The 22,592-nt window shown below is 39.2% G+C and overlaps 1 protein-coding gene across 9 annotated transcripts in view; it reads left to right on the forward strand.

Moving 5' to 3' along the window:
• The window catches only part of Sfmbt1 (Scm-like with four mbt domains 1), a 107,873-nt gene that overhangs the window by 17,842 nt on the left and 67,439 nt on the right, over positions 1–22,592 (forward strand). For 4 of the 9 annotated variants that reach the window (XM_011245121.3, NM_001166531.1, XM_011245120.3 and 1 more), the window contains exon 2: positions 5,849–5,940. The exons of the other annotated variants lie outside the window; for them this stretch is intronic. The gene's annotated coding sequence lies outside the window, so the exon portion shown is untranslated. The remainder of the gene's footprint in view (positions 1–5,848; positions 5,941–22,592) is intronic. 9 annotated transcript variants of the gene reach the window in all.

Here is a 22,592-nt window from a genome sequence, read left to right on the forward strand (position 1 = left end):
AATCTTCTCACCTCAAATGCTTGAGTTTTAGTTGATTCCAGATGTAGTCAAGTTGACAGCCAAGATTAGCCTGTTTGCTTTTGAGAATAATTTGAGGAGCAGTAATGTTATTTTATCCTTTATTACCACTTCAGTATTACTACTCATTATAGATCTGATTAGGTTTTTTTTTTTTTTTTTTTTTTTTTAATATATATCCTCATGGTTTCATTTTGTTAGGTCATGGGTATCTAGAAATTAGTCTGTTTCTTTATTTTCCAATTTATTGCAATTCCTTTTTCAGAGTATTATTTATTGATCCCCTGAATTTCACGTCATTAATTAACTTTATTAATTTGGGTCTGTGCATTCTTGGGTTCAGCATTTCTCTACCTCATTATTTTTTCAGAGAACCAACTCTGTTTTCCTGACATTTAGGAGGAGTATCATCCCTTCTGTCCTTTTGTCACCATTTCATTTGTGGAATTTATTATCTCTAATTTTGGGGCCTGGCTTATTTTTGTTTAAGATTCTGAGGTACATTGTTAGGTTTTACTTAAAGATGTTTTTTGAGACAAGGTTTCTCTGTGTAGTTCTGGAACCTGCTCTGTAGACCAGGTCTCAAACGCAACAGAGATCCAGGTGACTCTGCCTCCAGTGCTGGGACTAAAGGTGTGTGCCACCATGCCTGGCACAGGTAGTAGATTTTAATGAACATAGTACATGTAAACACTTCTACCAGAACACCCTACCAGATTATTAGAGTTGTTTTTGTTCTTCTTCAAAACAAAACAAATGAATAAACCAAAAACCAAAACTGTTCTAATCATTAATACCCGTGACACCACAGTTGCAAGTTTTATGTATTAACTCTTTTTCCCCATTCCACTTCAATAATCTTCTATAACTGCTGTAAAGGAAGAGTTTTCAGTAGTATCTGGATTTTCTTTTATATCACCAGTGGTTTGAAGGTAGCACTTAGAGGAATTCTCCATCAGCCAAGTCCCTGCTTGCTTTATAAGGCCAGAGCTTCATTTTTGGACTCCTTGAGGCTGTATCAATCACCTTTTCTCCTGGCACACACAGCAGTCTACATACTCCCCCCCACCCCCAGACAGGGTTTCTCTGTGTAGCCCTGGCTGTCCTGGAACTCACTTTGTAGAACAGACTGGCCTTGAACTCAGAAATCCGCCTGTCTCTGCCTCCTGAGTGCTGGGATTAAAGGCATGGGCCACCATGTACATACTCTTCTTATATTACAGTTCTAATTATTTGTCAACCCTCCCCTGGCTCTATGAGCTCAAGGTTAGAGACTTGGGTTGTTTTTTTTTTTTTTTTTTTTTTTTGGTTTTTTCAAGTCAGGGTTTCTCTGTGTAGCCCTGGCTGTCCTGGAACTCACTCTGTAGACCCGGCTGACCTTGAACTCAGAAATCCACCTGCTTCTGCCTCCCAAATGCTGGGATTAAAGTTTTGTTATTTCTCTTCAATACCATACACAGAATTTACCTCAAACAGATACTAGATAAATTACTAAAGATAAAAACTGAAGACACAGAAACGCTAGGCTGGGACAGCATTTGTAAAGTTATTTTTATTTAAAAATGTAAATTTCCTGTAAATGTGAAACAATTGTTTGCTCAGATCTCATTTTGTCATTCCCATACTCGGGAGCCTTCCGTGAGGATGAAAACCAATCTAAACTCCCATGTGGCCAGCACTGCCCTTGTGATTGCTTCCTTGCCCACTTCTGCCATTTTCGGTTGTCCCACACTCCTTCCGCATGGACCATTTGTGCCTCTCAAGTGCCTTGGACCTAGTGACCTTTGATGGCGAGCGAGGGTCAGCTCCATTGTCTTACTCAGTCCTGACTGTTATTACCTTCATGCTAGGTGCTCCTTTCCTGTCACGGTTTTATTTATGATGCTTATTCCTACATGACGTGCTCTTGTTTTTAGCTAGTTTTAGTTCATTGTAAGACTTTAAAACATACTTAATAAATACTAAAACTGATGCATATAAGAATACTTTACATACTGTTCCTTGTTGGAGAAATAGAAGTATGTTCTCTAATTCACTGTTGCTTGTATTTACTGTTGGGAAATCCATGTAGACAAGAGCTGTGTTTGTCTTTGTTGCTTTTCCTGGGGTGATAAAAGCAAACACCGGTTCTCCCCAGGTCAGACACCAAGGACAGTCTGAGTAACACTTCCACCAGAGTCCAGCTTGGTGAGCTCAGAGGGGTGAGGGGTTACGTACAGGACTGTAGGTAACGCCAAAGCAGCAGTATCGCTAGGTCTCATCCCATTATGGTGACTTCTTCATGGCTGCGTGTTTCAGGCACTGTATACTCTATGGCCTCCTGAGACTATCTGCAGCTTATACAAAGTCAACATACAGCTGGAATGGAGGTTTAGGCATAAGTGGCTGGAATCTCAGGTGAGGGTCTTTTGCAGTTAGCACAGCTGCTCTGGTGAAGATGGTAAAGGCTGTTGGGAAGACAGAATTCATCATGGCCTCCTAGTACTGAGAAGAATGTCTGGACATATATGCATGTTAAGTGGAGGTATGTGGACAACAAGCAATTTCGAGGCTTGTTTTGGTTTTAAAGGTGAGAAGCCAGTATCTTGCCATGTTTTGTTGCTTGCAGTTTTTTTTTTCTTCCTCTCTCCTTCCTTTCCTCTTTCTTTCAAGATAGTCTCACTCTGGGAGTGAACTCATTACAGCATGATACAGGGCTTATTTGATTAATGTTTTAGGTTAGCAAGGTTCCTTTCCCCAATGTCACTTCTAAAAATTACAGTAGTAAAAATTAAAAGCACTGGTTGCTCTTCCAGAGGACCCAGGCTCAATTCCCAGCACCCACATGGTGGCTTACAGCTGACTGTAACTCCAGTTCTAGGAGATCTGATACTCTATTCTGGTCTCTGCAGACACTGTGTATGCACATTGTGCACAGAGGTCTATGCAAGCAAAACACACATACACATAAAAAAATTAAAAATACTGCTGGGCGTGGTGGTGCATGCCTTTAATCCCAGCACTTGGGAGGCAGAGGCAGGCGGATTTCTGAGTTCAAGGCCTACCTGGTCTACAGAGTGAGTTCCAGGACAGCCAGGGCTATACAGAAAAACCCTGTCTTGAAAAAAACACAAATAAAAAAAAACCTTAAAAAGTCATAGTAATTTATAATGTCCATTTTCCCAAGAAAGCTGAGCCTCTTCAGATATTTGCAGTGTATTTTGCTCTCAGCAGAACCTTCAGGACTGAGCACCAGGCCGTTTGCTGTGTTTTGAGGGAGGAGGAGTTATGAAGAAGCACCTAGTTCTCAGGCTCAGCGTGGGAGTGGAGTGGAGGACGCTCACTTGCATTGCCCTGGGGTGACTGCTGAGAGCATGTCCCTTGCAGGATGGCAGCTTCAGAAACAAGTCTGTTGCTCCACTTGCCTTTCACCATTGTTAATAAATACCTGCTCTAGGCCTGCATCTGGGGAGAACCTGTGATCTCTTAGACAGGGAGACAGCTACTGGGGCACAAGAGGACCTTATAGGCATTAGGCTTTGTTGGTTATTGTTTTCCTTCCCCATCTTCCGTAAATAGGGAAAGGCATGCACGCATTTGTGTATGTATGTTGATCTTTAGTGTTTTACTGGATGGGATTGATTGGGGCAAATTTAGGAAAATTGGACTCCAGTAATTTTAGAATTTGTAGTTAGCTTACAAAGAAAATGTTACAGGAAACCATTTACTATTAAAGATAAGCATCTCATATTCGCATGAAATGTGACTGGTCTTTATTGTTTCTGCTATGCTGTGTACTCCAGGTTAGTTGACTGGTAAGCCTGAAGGTGATTCTTCTGGGTCTGCTTCCTGTTTTACCATAGGAGTGCTAGAATTACAAAGGAAAGTTAGTTTCCTCTAGTGGGATCACACTGGGTATATTAACCACATTTAGGGATAGGCCCCATGCCAGCAGTAGATAGCCCTGCACAAAACAGACAATGATGTTGTTAGATTTTTGTCACATATGACTTTGCTTGAGCATTTTTTCTTACTAGTCTTTTGCTTATATATCATGGCTTCCAATTTTGTGTTTTTATGGGTCTAGGGTGGGGTGTGTGTGTGTCTGCTTACATTTCTTTTTTTGTCTTTTTAAAATTTTGTTTTGTTTGCCTGTTTAAAGGGCATGGAGTTGGGTGGGTAGGAGGTGGAGAGGGTCTGGGAGCAGTTTGGGGAGGAGAATCCATGATCTGAATATATTATATAAATTTTTTTCAATTAAAAATCCAAAAATAAAATGCTTTTCTAAAAACTGTTTTTTTTTTTAGAGGGCTGGGGGAGGGTGCTGGGGCTATAGCTTATTGTTAGAGTTCTTGCCTACCATGTCTTTGATTCCTAGCACCATATAAATGGAGCACAATGGGTACACGTTTGTAATACCAGAATTTAAGAGATGGAGCCTGGAGGATCAGAAGTCCACAGTCATTTTTGGCTGCTTACTAGACCCTATAGGTCCCTTTCCCTGTGCCAGATCTTCTCATTCAAAGTGTTCTCATTCTTCTGTGGCCTTCTTTTTGACATTTATTTTGTTGTTCTAGCAACTTTTGTTTTAACTCATGAAGGTAGACAAAAGAATGTTAGAGCACTGGACTTAAGACAACTATACCCAAAATCCAAGTATTACAAAATTTCTAGAAATGTTCTGTGCAAAAGAAACGTGGATATTAGCAGTATATTGGTTACTTTTCCAGTTGTCACCAAATACCCTGATAAAAACAGTGTAAGGGACAAAGTGGTTTATTTTGGCTCATGGGTTAATAGGTTTGTTCAGTCTCGGTGGGACGGTCTTGGCATCAGGAGGTTGAAGGACCTGGTCACATTGGCACTTACAGTGTGAAGCAGACTGATGCACATTGGTGCTCAGCTCTCCTTTTATACAGCCCAGAACCCCTGGGAATGAATGGTGAGACCCATAGTGGGTTGGTTATCTCACTTGAATTAACCTAATCAACCTAATCTCTCACAGGTATGCAGAAGCTTTTCAGTTGATTGAGGATTCATCAAGTTGACAATTGAGATTAGCTACCATAAGCAGCTGTTTAGGGTTAATCTAGTTTTTTTGTACTTTGAAAGACTTATGAACAGGGCAACCTGGCAAGTTGTGCCGTACAATGTTTACACAGCAGGTGTGTGTGTGTGTGTGTGTGTGTGTGTACATAAATTGGGGACATCTTGCTGGGTGTGGTGGCTCACGCCTTTAATCCCAGCACTTGGGAGGCAGAGGCAGGCATATTTCTGAGTTCGAGGCCAGCCTGGTCTACAGAGTGAGTTCCAGGACAGCCACAGCTACAGAGAAGCCCTGTCTCAAAAAACAACAAACAAAAAAAATTGGGGACATCTCTTGATAGTATTTCAAGAGGACTGAGAGCCAATCAGATTGCTTCCAGATGCTACCTAAGGAATTTACAGGGCCTCTTTGATGGCCTCTCCAATTCTTCTACCAGCTATACTGGGCATATTAGGACTAGACATTAGTGAGTTAGGTATCTCTATCTAATATAGAAATGCACATGCCGAATGTTAAGTAGCTGCGGTGTGAAGAAGGTTCTAGGAGGTGTAAGGAATGCACAGTTGATTAAGTTCTGTGCCCTTGAGAAGTGATGTGAAAGAGCTTGTGGTGACAGAGATATAGGCTACCATCTTTGTAGAGTTGTTTTAAGAAACAAGTTATTGTGGGATTAAAGATTAGAGAGTTAATTGGTCTAAGGATACTTACTCAATTGTATTGTTTTGTTAGTGTAGAAATTAGTGTGGATATTGTGTTGTTGGTGTAGAAAATAGACTTAAATAATGGTTTTTGTATTGTTTTCAGACAAGATTAGACCTCAGACTTGCCATGTAACAAAGGATGACTTTAGAACTTTTGCTCTTCCTGTCTCCATCTCCCAAGTGCTTGGATTCTAGGTATGTACAACTATACCAGGCAAAATACTTCAAGTTTTAATGGAGAAAGTAAATTTTAATAAAGTAATTTCATATTTCCTTTTAAAATAACGTACTAAGCCTTGAGCTCTTGTGCTGCGTCCTCATTAATGTAATTGTTTAATTTTCCTGAGGTTCCTACTAGTTGTCCTTCTGAAAGTAGAGGCAGCCAAAGCCATCTCTTTCAGTTAGACCCAGGACTGTGGGCAGGTCCACAGACTGCCTGGGTGGTGTGAATCAGGAACTGTTAATGTGTGGCTGTGAACATAACAGCACAGTAAGAGTTACAGTGCATGGTAACTGGGCCCCCACTTTTAAATTTTATGTTATTTCTAATGCTCCCCTGTTTCTCTCTAGTTGCTGAGGGAGAGTTATGTGGAGTGCTTATGTATTAGTCATTTGCTGTTTTGATTAATGCTCTGTGTGCTTCAAAGTATTTTACTTTTTCTGGCATAATAAAATATTTTTATTAATTTCTAAAACAAAGTTAATTGTAGAATGGAAGGAAAAGGTCCAAAAGTTTAATTTCCGTCTGTTATTGGAGCATACTGGTGGAGTTGCAAGTTTTAGAAGAAATGAAGTGCTCTTTATTACAGCATGCTACTTTGCTGTATATACTTTAAAGGCACTTATTGCAATTTGGTTTTTCAGATAGTGTTTGTAGTGTTAATATTTTGCTAGAAAATTAATTTTGCTTTAATTAGTTAAAGACTTAATGCTTTCTTAAAAAATTTAAACTGCATTTATTAATTAGTATGTATGTGCCGGTGAGTGCATGGATGCTGTGACATCCATGTGGTAGTGTGGAGGTTAGAAAACAGCCCATGAGAATCGGTTCTCTCTTTCTACCATGTAGGCCTTGGGATTCAAAACTGAGCTTAGTGTCTTTACAGCTAAGCCACCTCACCACCTCAAGGGATGGGGAAGGACAAAAAATTTAGGTTTTTCTGTGCTGGTTAATTTTTTTTCAACTTGACATACGCTTGAGTCATCTGGGAAAAAGGAAACTCAACTAAGGAAATCTTTAAGAGTGGCCTGTAGGCCAGTCTGTGGGACATTTATTTGTGATTGATGATCTATGAGGGTCTAACTTACTGTCATTGGTACTATCCCTGGGCTGGTGGTCCTGGGTTGCATTAAAAAAAATGTAGCTGAGGTGCTAGGGAGATAGGCAGATAAAGGTGCTTTTCACCGAACACGATCTGAGTTCCATTCCCCAGGATCCATTTGTTGGAAAAGGAGTTGTCTTTGTCACAGTTTGTCCTGGCCCTCCCATGCATGCCATGTTATGTCCTCCACTCCCCATAAATAAGTGTGAAATAAAAAAATCAAGCTAAGGAAGCCATGGAGAAAAGGCCAACAAGCAGCATTCTTTCATGGCCTTTGCCTACCTCCATGTTTCTGGCCTGACTTCCTTGGTGGTGGAGGAAATGACCTAAAAGTCCATAGGCTAAAATAAATTCCCCAAGTTGGTTTTGGGTAGTGTTTTAGCACAGCAGAGAGGCAAATAAAGACTTTTTCCTTCCTTTCCTCCCTCCCTCCCTCCCTCTCTCCTTCCTTTCTTTCATTCTTTTTTCTTTTTCTTTTTCTTCTCTCTCCTTTTTTAAAGCCCTGATTAGCCTGGAACTTGTTATGTAGACCATGTTCTGCCTGCTTTTGAGATTCAAGGTGTGTGTGAACCAAACTTGGATCCTCTGCACGAACACTAAATGCTTTAAACTACTACCTCCTTATTTCTCTGATGTGTTTTGCACATGTCCCATGTGGGTGGAAGTCAGAGGACAGCTTTGGGAGTTGGCTTTCTTTCCAAGTGCCAGGGCTGAACTCAGGTTGCTAGGTGTCTTAGGGTTTTACTGCTATGAACAGGCAACACTATGACCAAGGTAACGTTTTTTAAATTAAACTAATAAAATTTATTTTAAAATATACAACTCAGTATTATATTTTTTGTCATCAAAATAATTTAAAATAGTTAAATGCTCTTAAATATACATGATGTCTTCTGAAGCTAAAGGTAATTTGCACTCAACTTTTTAAAATCTATTTGGAGCATTAAACATGATAGAAGTAGAAAAAAATCTGTTATGAAGCCATCTATGAAAGAAAATTGTGACAGGCTCCTGATTAGACAAATCATTCCATCTCCAAGGGAGAATACGCAGTGTAACTGTGGCTTCATAGAGTGAATTGGGTAGTGTTCCTTCTATTTCTATTTTGTGAAATAGTTTGAAGAGTATTAGGTCTTCTTTGAAGGTCTGATAGAGTTCTGCACTAAACCCATCTGGTCCTGGGCTTTTTTTTTTTTTTTTTTGGTTGGGAAACATTTAATGATTGCCTCTTTCTTTAGGGGTTATGGGACTGTTTGGGTGGTTTATCTGATCCTGACTTAACTTAGGTATTTGGTATCTGTCTAGAAACTTGTCCATTTCATCCAGATTTTCCAGTTATGTTGAATATAGGCTTTTGTTGTAGGATCTGATGTGATGATTTTTTTGAATTTCCTCAGTTTTCTGTTATGCCTCCCTTTTCATTTCTGATTTTGATAATTTGGATACTGTCTCTGTGTCTTCTGGTTAGTCTGGCTAAGGGTTCATTTACCTTGTTGATTTTCTCAAAGAACCAGCTTCTGGTTTTGTTGATTCTTTATATAGTTCTTTTTGTTTCTACTTGGTTGATTTCAGCCCTGTGTTTGATTATTTCATGTTGTCTCTTGGGTGTATTTGCTTCTTTTTGTTCTAGAGCTTCTAGGTGTGTTGTCAAGCTGCTAGTGTGTGCTCTCTCTAGTTTCTTTTTGGCAGCACTCAGAGCTATGAGTTTTCCTCTTAGCAATGTTTTCATTGTGTCCCATAAGTTTGGGTATGTTGTGCCTTCATTTTCATTAAATTCTAAAAAGTCTTTAATTTCGTTCTTTATTTCTTCCTTGACAAAGTTATCATTGAGTAGGGCATTGTTCAGCTTCCATGTGTGTGTGGGCTTTCTGTTGTTTTTGTTGCTATTGAATATCAGCTTTAATCCATGGTGATCTGATGGGATGCATGGGATTATTTGAATCTCCTTATATCTGTTGAGGCCTTTTTTGTTACCAATTATATGGTAAGTTTTTGAGAAGGTACCATGAGGTGCTGAGAAGGTGGTATTTTTGTTTTGTTTTAGGATGAAATGTTCTTTAGATATCTGTTAAATCCATTTGGTCCATAACTTCTGTTAGTTTCACTGTGTCTCTGTTTAGTTTGTGTTTCTATGATCTGTCCATTGATGAGAGAGGGGTGTTGAAGTCTCCCAGTATTATTGTGTGAGGTGCAATGTGTGCTTTGAGCTTTAGTAAAGTGTCTTTAATGAATGTGGCTGCCCTTGCATTTGGAGCATAGATGTTCAGAATTGAGAGATCTTCTTGGTAGACTTTTCCTGTGATGAGTATGAAGTGTTCTTCCTTATCCTTTTTGATAACTTTTGGTTGGAAGTTGATTTTATTCAACATTAGATTGGCTACTCCAATAATTCCTAGCTTGAAAATTAATCTAGGCTGTGTTAAAGTTTATAATGATTCTTTTTTCTTTTTGCTTTACTATTCTAGGGATCAAACTCAGGGTATTGACATGCCAGGCAGGTGCTGCTACCCCTGAATTACCTTCTTCACTAGCCCTGGGTATATATCTTTATTCATCTATCACCCTGTAAACATATGTTGAGGGCCATTCCCACCCCTCCTTTAAAAAAAGAATCTTGGAGCTGGTGCGATGGCTCAGCAAGAGCATTGACTGCTCTTCCGAAGGTCCTGAGTTCAATTCCCAGCAACCACATGGTGGCTCACAACCACCTGTAATGAGAGTCTGAAGTCAGCTACAGTGTACTTATGTATAATAAATAAATCTTTTTTTAAAAAAAAGAATCTTGTCCAATCTTGCCTTGAATTTGCAATCCTCCTGCCTCAGCCTCCAGATTGTTGGTATTATAAACGAGTTCCATGTCTGTCCTGTCCTTAAGAGTCCCCTACTGGGCTATAGTGGTGGCTTAGTGGGCTAAAGGTACTCTATATGTCAAGACTGATGACCTGAGCTTAATCTCAGGGTTTCATAGTAGAAGGAGAGAACCTCAATGCCCACAAGTTGTTCTCTGACCTGCATACATTTGCTGTAGTGCACAATAAATAGATCTTAAAAAACCAAAATTTACCTCAGTCCAGTGCTGAGAGAACCCAGAACATACCCTGGTGACGCTTGATTTTGTGGAACAGGTATAAAGAATATAGCTTTGCTGAACAAGGTTTGAAATACACTGCATGCACTGTTGTCCTTTAGAGCCTTTTTACAAAGGAAGACCCATTATCGGGAGCAGTGCTCAGGTGTGTTTATTACTTTTTGTTTACTGATTCATTGGGTTATAGTTCTCAAACCTTCTTATTGATAGTTAGCTGTCTTCTTTCCTATGCTGAGGCTTTAGAGCATACAGCAAAGTGTCTGAGAGGAAATGAGAGAAGATGAGAAAATCCATTTTTTTAAAGTCTTTCACATAAAGTATTTTTCTTGTTTTCTCTTTTGGATGGCCAGTAGATTAGTATAGTTGTGAAAGAATTTAGGTTTCGAATTTGCCTTTCATTTATGGGTTGTGTGTAAATGAAATAATACAATTTCTCTATATTTCCATTCTTTGACCTTTAAAATGGGAATATTTCAAATGTTGACTGGGTGGATGACTTATGTTGCATTGTGCTTGGTTTAGTGATCACTAATGTCAGCTGTTCCTCCCTCACTTCAGAACAGTCTATTTAAAGAAGAATATCCTTTATAAATAAATGGTATTCCTCCTTGAAGTAATTAAAGTAGCTATTATTTAAAAGTACCAAGATGATGAGAGCATTTTTGGCGAGAGTAAATATAGTAATAAACTTAGTTACACATATTGAGCATCTTTAATTTGAATTGTTCATTAGGGATGCTCACTGGCAAAGTCTATGCAAATGTTCTAGAATCTGAAATTTAAAACACTTCTGATGTAATTTAAAACCACTATTAATAATTACAATTTATACACTTTAAAAATCAATTCTATACACTTACTGCTTCTATTTCTTTTCTCTTCTCTTCTTTTCTTTTCTTTCTTCCTTTCTTTCTTTCTCCCTCCCCACCCCCCACCCCCAATTTTTTTTTTTTTTTTTTTGAGAAAGCTCTCTATGTAGCTCTGTGTTTTAGTTAGGGTTTTATTGCTGGAAATCAAGGCAACTCTTATAAAGGCAAACATTTAATTGGGGCTAGCTTACAGTTTATCATCATGGAGGGAAGCATCGCAGCAAGCAGGCAGACGTGGTGTTGGAGCAGGAGCAGAGAGTTCTACATCTTAATCTGAAGGCATCCAGGCACAGGCTGGTATCCTCAGGCAGCTAGGAGGAAGCTCTCTTCCTCAATGGGTGGAGCCTGAGCATAGGAGGAGACCTCCAAAGCCCATCCCCACAGTGATACATTTCTTCCAACAAGGCCACACCTCCTAACTGTACAATTCCTACGGGCCAAGCATATTTAAACCACCACACCCTGGCTGTCCTAGAACTCTTTGTAGACCAAACTGTCCTCAAACTCAGATACCTGCCTATCTCTGCCTCTGGAGTGCCTAGTATTAAAGATGTGAGCCAGTATGTCCAGCTAGATCATTAACTATTACAAGATGTAGTATTAGTTAAAAACAAAACAAAACACAATTTTTTGTCTTCTTCTTGGAATAGAGCTTTTGTAGTCCAGATGGAGGGAATTCACTGTGACCCTGAATTTTTATGCTTTTTGCCTCTCTCTCTCTTCTCTCTTCTCTCTTCTCTCTTCTCTCTTCTCTCTCCTCTCTTCTCTCTCTCTCCTCTCTCTCTTCTCTTCTCTCTCTCTCTTTCTCCTCTCTCTCTCCTCTCTCTCTTCTCTCTTCTCTCTCTCTCTCTCTCTCTCATTATAGCCACCACACCCTCATTATAATACTGGGGATTCAAACCAGAGCAAACAAGCTAACAACTAAGGTATATACCCAGGTCTGTCAAATACAAATTATTTACAGGAAGACATCTTTTACTTGTACTCTATCAGTTATTTGTTTGTTTGTTTGTTTCAGTAATTTATGATGATGCTGATACATTACAGATCATACATTTAAGGATTTTTCATCCTTATACTGAAAATCATGACTATGTCTTTCTATATATGGTAAACTGCTGGCATGTCTTCATAGGTGGAGTTTGTTTTATGTCTGAGGTAGTAGTTCTGTAAATAGAGGGAATGCCTGTTACATTGAATAAATTCAAGATTCCACGAGGAATCTTTTGATTGGATTATTTTTAATCTGGTGGCACAGTTCTTATATTTAATATCATGACTTTTTTCATTTTTTTGGTAGAAAAGTAAATTCAAACCAGCTGTTGATACCACCAACTGTACCCACGGTGTTGTTTTAGCTTGTTTTAGGGTTATCTTGGCTTCCTTTTTGTCTTTCTTATTTTAAAAATGCTCTCTGAAGAATTTTTTCATTTAAAGGATTAGAATAATGACCACCTTTATCACTTTGAATACAAACCATTGTAATGTAAAAGCTATAACTTAGCCAGTTTTATGAGTGGGTTGTCCTGTTTTCTTTTAAGGCTTACTACTAGAAGAGATGGAAAGTGTGTTTTTGCCATCATCATAATAAAACCCGTGGCACAGCAGTTCACAGAGCAGTTGCTGGAGGACTGCTGCCTCAGCGGCTTTACTTACAACACTGTGCTTTAGGATTTTGCAATGATAATAGGAAATATTTGTAATTTTTTAATAACAAAGTTTTCTTTGTATTTTGTTAATAGTTTTTTTTTCTTCAGAATTTAACAATTTCAATGTGTTTTTATTTCTTAATTGAGGAATTGTGATCTTTCAAAGGTTCATTGCCTTTGTCATGTTTTTTATGCTTCTTTGTCTGGATTACACACTTGTGAATTTTCCAGTCTTATTTAGTGATCTTCTTGGCAATAATCATACCCAGCCGCTTATTCCTATTGCATGTGCATATTACAGTGTTTTTGCTTAAACACAGGGTCTTTGTATGTTGGGCAGGCACTCCACCATTGAGCTGTATCCAATCCCTAATACCAGGTGTTCTTTTGCTTTTTGACATACACAATAGCTCATTAAATGTTCTCTGAGAAATGGGTGTAAATAACAATTAAAAAAGAAACCAGTTACATATCACCTATAGTGTTGTGATATGATTATCTGTGCTTTGTGGTAGTAAAGTTATCGTTTACTACCTATAGCTAATAGTTTACTATCTATAGCTAATGGTACTATGATTCGTTGCCTGCATGTGAAGAAAATCTTTAATTTCTGCAGGCTAGTAAAAGTAAATATGAAACCTTCTCTTCATCCATATTCAACTCTTAGATTCTCTTTGTGTGCCTTAGAACTCCAAAAACAAAAAACAAAACAAAACAAAAAGAAAACCTTTTTATAAACAGTGGGACTAAGATAAATTGCTTAAGGATAATTGCTTAAAGATAAATGCATTTTAGGAAATTTGCCTTGTTTTGCCCTGGTGATTTTTTTAGTCAACAGTTGTAAGATAAGAGAGTGGGTGCATTTATTTTAACATTCAGGAGATACTGATGGAGAAAAACTTAGAAGTTAAACAAGTCCTGTTTTACAGTGATGATATTCTTAGAACTCTTGGAGTAGGGAAGTACTGTGAGTGCACAGGATATGGAAAAGCATGTGTGCTGGGTTATTCTCAGTCATGGCTGGAAATAACTGAAATAGCGTATGGGAGAGGCTTAGGTTTTGGATTTAGACTTGAATTCTGAGTAGGTTTCTTGGTTTTATTGGAGCCTTGGCTTCCTAGTTGTAAGCCTATCATTTTACAGTGTGTGTGAAAATGAAATGAGATATGTCTAAAGTGTTGGAAGGTTAGCCTTTGCTCTTTGCAGTGTCTCATTAGGGGTCTGGTTCCTTTATATAAAGGGAAGGATGTTGGAGTGAAGGATGATGGTTCTTCTTCCTCCTTCTCCTCCTTCTCCTCCTTCTCCTCCTTCCTTCTCCTCCTCCTCCTCCTTCCTTCCCCTTCTCCCTTCCTTCCCTTTCCCCCCTCCCCCTTCCCCCTTTCCCCCTTTCCTCCTCCTTCTTGTTCTTCTAGTTCTTGTTCTTCTTCTTCTTGTTCTTGTTGTTCTTCTTAACTATGTAGTTCTAGTTGGTCTGGGATTTGTTATGTAGAAGAGGCTGGCCTCAAACAAGAGAGAACCACCTGTTTCTGCCTCCTGAGTACTAGAATTAAAGGCATGCACCACTATGCCAGGTTTGCTAGAATGGTTTCCTAGTATGGAAAGTTATTTGATTGGAAAGTCTACTTGTTAGAATTACCTAGAAGTGGTATCACATCTTAACTTGTTAGAAGTGACTGTGAACCATTTTGACTATGTACTATATGGAAGACATTCCCAAACAGCTATCTTATTACTTTAATAGATATTCTGTAAAAAAGATGATTTCATGGCCTTATAGATAAACAAGTTAGTTTCTTCACCATTATTATAGAATCCTTGGTTTAAAAAAACAAACCAAAACAAACCCCAAAAACAAACAAACAAACAAACAAAAAACCTTAAACGAGGACGGGTTTCTTGTGGGTCAAGTTTTCAGAGGTTCAGCCCATGGTAGCCATGCATGAACTTGGGAAGAATATTATAGCAGTGGGGGCATGAAGGAGAGGTAAGTGAGTAGTTTTTGCCACATGTGCGTGCCATTATGACAGGAAAGAGTCAGTCTCGCAAGGACCTGTTTCCAGTGACCTACTTCCTTATGGAGGTTCATGAACTTAATATTCTAAAATAGTGCCACCATTTTAAAATCCCAAATGGATACATACATACATATTTGTAGTCAAGTTACATCTATGACTTATTTTAGAGGGCTATCCATCATTTAAAAATTGCTAGTATTTGTTGTGTGTATGCGTGGATGTTTGCATCTGTGTGGGTTCATTTTTACACATGTGTATGAGGTTCAAGGTTGATGATATCAGGAGCTATCCTTGATGATTCTCTACCTGAATTTTTGAGGTTGGAAAAAGAGAAACCCTAGAAATCTTCAAAATATTCTTTTGGAGGAATTAAACTACTGTTTTTTTTGTTTGTTTGTTTGCTTGCTTGCTTGTTTTAATGCCCTAATAGAAAACAATATTGTATTTATCTACTATTCCTTAATAATTTGAGGAAAAATGTGTTAATGACTGCCCTAGTTTCCTTTCTGTTGTGAGAAATACCATAACCAAAAGCAACATGAGGAGGAAAGATTGATTTGGATTATTCCTGATCATGGTTGATCATTGAAGGAAGTCAGAACAGAAACTCAGACGCAGAGGCAGGAACCATGATGGAAAGCAGTCTGCCTGGCTTGCTCTGCCTGGCTCGCTCAACTTTCTTTCTTAGCCACCTGTCCAGGGGTAAGTGGATGGGCCCTTCCACAGCCTCTTTAACCAAGGAAATGTACCCAAACCCCACAACACCTAACAAAAAAGCCATGCCATGGTTCTCACAGCTTTAATTTTGGGGTTCAGAAGGCAAAGCAGGTGGATCTCTATGAGTTCCAGGCTAGCTAAGGCCTGTCTCAAAAAACCCAGACTAAAACAAAACAAAAAGAAAGTGTCCGCAGATATGCCCATAGACCACACTGATGGGGCAGTTCCTTAGCTGAGTTTCTTCCTCCCAGGGTTGTGTAGGTCTCTGTGGAGTTGGCAGAAACGAACCAGCAGAGTGGCCTCAGGTGGGTTCTTTGAGTTGATTTTACGTTTTGGGTGTTGTTTGTCCTGAGCCATTGGCTGTGCTTTGGCCAACTCTATTTGTTTCCTACACAGTTTAAATACAACAAATTAAACACCAGTCTTGCCCTTCAAAATAATTTCCTACAAAGCAACTAACTTTGAAACATAGATCAGAAGAGTTTCCTACGCAGTACTTTAGTTGTTTTTCTCTTGAGGGGATATTAATAACCAGTCCTTCCTTTTGTATTTTACATTTGCAAATAATGACTTTAAAAATTCTTGGTAGCTTTTTATGACTCAGATATATTTTCTAAGTATAATTTTGTTTAAAATCAAAAGACATACTAAAATTGTTGTAAAAATGATTGTTAAAAATGAAACATGAGGCACGGTTGAGGGTGTGGGATACAGAGGCCAGCCGTTTCTGGGACAGGTGAGAGCCAGAGAGCTTCTGAGGTGGCTCCATCTTCGGCTCCAGACAACCGGCCACCTTCCTGGCCAAAGCAACACAGCTTCTGGGAAAGATCCTGTTTTGGGCCTTCATCTTCAGCCAGGAGGAGGTCCAAACACCAGATAACTGTGCACCTTCCCTGAAAGAGGAGGGCTTGCCTGCAGAGACTGCTCTGACCACTGAAACTCAGAGGAGAGAGCTAGTCTCCCACGTCTGTTGATAAAGGGTAACAAAATCACCAGAGGAACAATCTCTAAACAAAGACAACTATAACAACTAACTCCAGAGATTGCCAGATGGCGAAAGGTAAACGTAAGAATCCTACTAACAGAAACCAGGACCACTCACCATCATCAGAACCCAGAACGCCCACTTCGCCCAATCCAGGGCACCCTAACACACCTGAAAAGGTAGACCTGGATTTAAAAGCATATCTCATGATGATGGTAGAAGACATAAAGAAGGAATTTAATAACTCACTTAAAGAAATACAGGAGAACACTGCTAAAGAGTTACAAGTCCTTAAAGAAAAACAGGAAAACACAACCAAACAGGTAGAAGTCCTTATAGAAAAACAGGAAAACACATCCAAACAGGTGATGGAAATGAACAAAACCATACTAGACCTAAAAAGGGAAGTAGACACAATAAAGAAAACCCAAAGTGAGGCAACGCTGGAGATAGAAACCCTAGGAAAGAAATCTGGAACCATAGATGCCAGCATCAGCAACAGAATACAAGAGATGGAAGAGAGAATCTCAGGTGCAGAAGATTCCATAGAGAACATCGGCACAACAATCAAAGAAAATGGAAAATGCAAAAAGATCCTAACTCAAAACATCCAGGAAATCCAGGACACAATGAGAAGACCAAATCTACGGATAATAGGAGTGGATGAGAATGAAGATTTTCAACTCAAAGGACCAGCAAACATCTTCAACAAAATTATTGAAGAAAACTTCCCAAACCTAAAGAAAGAGATGCCCATGAACATACAAGAAGCCTACAGAACTCCAAATAGACTGGACCAGAAAAGAAATTCCTCCTGACACATAATAATCAGAACATCAAATGCACTAAATAAAGATAGAATACTAAAAGCAGTAAGGGAAAAAGGTCAAGTAACATATAAAGGCAAGCCTATCAGAATTACACCAGATTTTTCACCAGAGACTACGAAAGCCAGAAGAGCCTGGACAGATGTTATACAGACACTAAGAGAACACAAATTCCAGCCCAGGCTACTATACCCAGCCAAACTCTCAATTACCATAGATGGAGAAACCAAAGTATTCCACGACAAAACTAAATTCACCCATTATCTCTCCACGAATCCAGCCCTTCAAAAGATAATAACAGAAAAAACCCAATACAAGGACGGGAACCACGCCCTAGAAAAAACAAGAAGATAATCCCTCAACAAACCTAAAAGAAGACAGCCACAAGAACAGAATGCCAACTTTAACAACAAAAATAACAGGAAGCAACAATTACTTTTCCTTAATATCTCTTAATATCAATGGTCTCAACTCCCCAATAAAAAGACATAGACTAACAAACTGGCTACACAAACAAGACCCAACATTTTGCTGCTTACAGGAAACTCATCTCAGAGAAAAAGATAGACACTACCTCAAAATGAAAGGCTGGAAAACAATTTTCCAAGCAAATAGTATGAAGAAACAAGCTGGAGTAGCCATCCTAATATCTGATAAGATTGACTTCCAACCCAAAGTCATCAAAAAAGACAAGGAGGGGCACTTCATACTCATCAAAGGTAAAATCCTCCAAGAGGAACTCCCAATTCTGAATATCTATGCTCCAAATACAAGGGCAGCCACATTCATTAAAGAAACTGTAGTAAAGCTCAAAGCACACATTGCACCTCACACAATAATAGTGGGAGACTTCAACACACCACTTTCACCAATGGACAGATCATGGAAACAGAAACTAAACAGGGACACAGTGAAACTAACAGAAGTGATGAAACAAATGGACTTAACAGATATGTACAGAACATTTTATCCTAAAACAAAAGGATATACCTTCTTCTCAGCACCTCATGGTACCTTCTCTAAAATTGACCACATAATTGGTCACAAAACAAGCCTCAACATATACAAAAATATTAAAATTGTCCCATGCATCCTATCAGATCACCATGGACTAAGGCTAATCTTCAATAACAAAATAAATAATAGAACGCCAACATTCACGTGGAAACTGAACAACACTCTTCTCAATGATACCTTGGTCAAGGAAGGAATAAAGAAAGAAATTAAGGACTTTTTGGAGTTTAATGAAAATGAAGCCACAACATACCCAAACTTATGGGACACAATGAAAGCATTCCTAAGAGGAAAACTCATAGCTCTGAGTGCCTCCAAAAAGAAAATAGAGAGAGCACACATTAGCAGCTTGACAACACACCTAAAAGGTCTAGAAGAAAAGGAAGCAAATTCACCCAAGAGGAGTAGAAGGCAGGAAATAATCAAACTCAGGGGTGAAATCAACCAAGTGGAAACAAGAAGAACTGTTCAAAGAATCAACCAATCAAGGAGCTGGTTCTTTGAGAAAATCAACAAGATAGATAAACCCTTTGCCAGACTCACTAGAGGGCACAGGGAAAGCATCCTAATTAACAAAATCAGAAATGAAAAGGGAGACATAACAACAGATCCTGAAGAAATCCAAAATACCATCAGATCCTTCTACAAAAGGCTATACTCAACAAAACTGGAAAACCTGGATGAAATGGACAAGTTTCTAGACAGATACCAGGTACCAAAGCTAAATCAAGATCAGGTTAATGATCTCAACAGTCCTATATCCCCTAAAGAAATAGAAGCAGTCATTAATAGTCTCCCAGCCAAAAAAAGGCCAGGACCAGACGGGTTTAGTGCAGAGTTCTATCAGACCTTCAAAGAAGACCTAATTCCAGTTCTTCACAAACTATTCCACAAAATAGAAACGGAAGGTACTCTACCCAACTCATTCTATGAAGCCACAATTACTCTGATACCTAAACCACAAAAAGACCCAACAAAGATAGAGAATTTCAGACCAATTTCCCTTATGAATATCGATGCAAAAATCCTCAATAAAGTTCTTGCTAACCAAATCCAAGAACACATCAAAACAATCATCCATCCTGACCAAGTAGGTTTCATCCCAGGGATGCAGGGATGGTTCAATATACGGAAATCCATCAATGTAATCCAGTATATAAACAAACTCAAAGACAAAAACCACATGATCGTCTCGTTAGATGCTGAGAAAGCATTTGACAAAATCCAACATCCATTCATGATAAAAGTCTTGGAAAGATCAGGAATTCAAGGCCCATACCTAAACATGATAAAAGCAATCTACAGCAAACTAGTAGCCAACATCAAAGTAAATGGTGAGAAGGTGGAAGCAATCCCACTAAAATCAGGGACTAGACAAGGCTGTCCACTCTCGCCCTACCTATTCAACATTGTACTTGAAGTCCTAGCCAGAGCAATTAGACAACAAAAGGAGATCAAGGGGATACAAATTGGAAAGGAAGAAGTCAAAATATCACTTTTTGCAGATGATATGATAGTATATATAAGTGACCCTAAAAATTCCACCAGAGAACTCCTAAGCCTGATAAACAGCTTCAATAAAGTAGCTGGATATAAAATTAACTCAAACAAGTCAATGGCCTTTCTGTACACAAAGGATAAACAGGCTGAGAAAGAAATTAGGGAAACAACACCCTTCTCAATAATCACAAATAATATAAAATACCTTGGCGTGACTCTAACTAAGGAAGTGAAAGATCTGTATGATAAGAACTTCAAGTCTCTAAAGAAAGAAATTAAAGATCTCAGAAGATGGCAAGATCTCCCATGCTCATGGATTGGCAGGATCAACATTGTAAAAATGGCCATCTTGCCAAAAGCAATCTACAGATTCAATGCAATCCCCATCAAAATTCCAACTCAATTCTTCAACGAATTAGAAAGGGCAATCGGCAGATTCATCTGGAATAACAAAAAACCGAGGATAGCAAAAACTCTTCTCAAGGATAAAAGAACCTCTGGTGGAATCACCATGCCGGACCTAAAACTGTACTACAAAGCAATTGTGATCAAAACTGCATGGTACTGGTATAGTGACAGACAAGTAGACCAATGGAACAGAATTGAAGACCCAGAGATGAACTCACACACCTATGGTCACTTGATCTTTGACAAGGGAGCTATAACCATCCAGTGGAAAAAAGACAGCATTTTCAACAAATGGTGCTGGCACAACTGGCGGTTATCATGTAGAAGAATGCGAATTGATCCATTTCTATCTCCTTGTACTAAGGTCAAATCTAAGTGGATTAAGGAACTCCACATAAAACCAGAGACACTGAAACTTATAGAGGAGAAAGTAGGGGAAAGCCTCGAAGATATGGGTACAGGGGAAAAATTCCTGAATAGAACAGCAATGGCTTGTGCTGTAACATCAAGAATCGATAAATGGGACCTCATAAAATTGCAAAGCTTCTGCAAAGCAAAAGACACTGTCAATAAGACAAAAAGGCCACCAACAGATTGGGAAAGGATCTTTACCTATCCCAAATCGGATAGGAGACTAATATCCAATATATATAAAGAACTCAAGAAGGTGGACTCCAGAAAATCAAATAACCCCATTAAAAAATGGGGTCAGAGCTGAACAAAGAATTCTCACCTGAGGAATAACGAATGGCAGAGAAGCACCTGAAAAAATGTTCAACATCCTTAATCATCAGGGAAATGCAAATCAAAACAACACTGAGATTCCACTTCACTCCAGTCAGAATGGCTAAGATCAAAAACTCAGGTGACAGCAGATGCTGGCGAGGATGTGGAGAAAGGGAAACACTCCTCCATTGTTGGTGGGATTGTAAGCTTGTACAACCACTCTGGAAATCAGTCTGGCAGTTCCTCAGAAAATTGGACATAGTACTACCGGAGGATCCCGCAATACCTCTCCTGGGCATATATCCAGAAGATGTCCCAACCGGTAAGAAGAACACGTGCTCCACTATGTTCATAGCAGCCTTGTTTATAATAGCCAGAAGCTGGAAAGAACCCAGATGCCCCTCAACAGAGGAATGGATACAGAAAATGTGGTACATTTACACAATGGAATACTACTCAGCTATTAAAAAAATGAATTTATGAAATTCCTAGGCAAATGGATGGACCCGGAGGGTATCATCCTGAGTGAAGTAACCCAATCACAAAGGAACTCGCACAATATGTACTCACTGATAAGTGGATATTAGCCCAGAAACTTAGGATACCCAAGATATAAGATACAACTTGCCAAACGCATGAAATTCAAGAAGAACGAAGACCAATGTGTGGACACTTTACCCTTTCTTAGAAATGGGAACAAAACACCCATAGAAGGAGTTACAGAGACAAAATTTGGAGCTGTGACGAAAGGATGGACCATCTAGTGATTGCCATATGCAGGGATCCATCCCATAATCAGCTTCCAAATGCTGACACCATTGCCTACACTAGCAAGATTTTGCTGAAAGGACCCAGATATAGCTCTCACTTGTGAGACTATGCCGGGGCCTAGCAAACACAGAAGTGGATGATCACAGTCAGCTATTGGATGGGTCACACGGCCCCCAATGGAGGAGCTAGAGAAATTACCCAAGGAGCTAAAGGGAACTGCAACCCTATAGGTGGAACAACAATATGAACTAACCAGTACCCGGGAGCTCTTGTCTTTAGCTGCATATGTATCAAAAGATGGCCTAGTCGGCCATCACTGCAAAGAGAGGCCCATTGGACTTGCAAACTTTATATGCCCCAGTACAGGGGAATGCCAGGGCCAAAAAGGGGGAGTGGGTGGGTAGGGGATTCGGGGGGTGGGTATGGGGGACCTTTGGGATAGCATTGAAAATGTAAAAGAGGAAAATACCTAATTAAAAAAAAAGAAACATGAAAGCATTATGGAAAACATGTTTTCTGTAAAGCATGAAAACATTATCAGTATAGACACTATCATTATATGTAATTTTTGAAGGGAGTCTGGCCAGCTTGAGCATTGGTGAGCATGGCTCTGGCAGGCATTGCCCCTCTCCATTATTCCCTCTGTCTTGCTAAAAACCGTTGAATTACTTTCCTAAAGGTAGCCACCAAGGTCTATTCCCGTATTTGGCCACTTTCTCCTCCTGAGGCTGACTACCAAGGTTCAACTATCAAAGTATTAAAGTTCAGCAGTCAGAAGCCCCCTTGGCTGACCTAATTAACATGCCCAATTAAACACCTCATCCTAATACGGGGTTTTCTCATTTTTCCTTTATAAAATGACATCTTCCAATGGGCCATGTCTGTCTTCTCTCTATCCAGATGTAATCCTTTGTCCTCAGATGACAAATATCTCCCTCATGTCCTTCTCCTTCTCC

This window comes from Mus musculus, chromosome 14 (genome assembly GCF_000001635.26).
Source record: "Mus musculus strain C57BL/6J chromosome 14, GRCm38.p6 C57BL/6J".
NCBI lineage: Eukaryota > Metazoa > Chordata > Mammalia > Rodentia > Muridae > Mus > Mus musculus.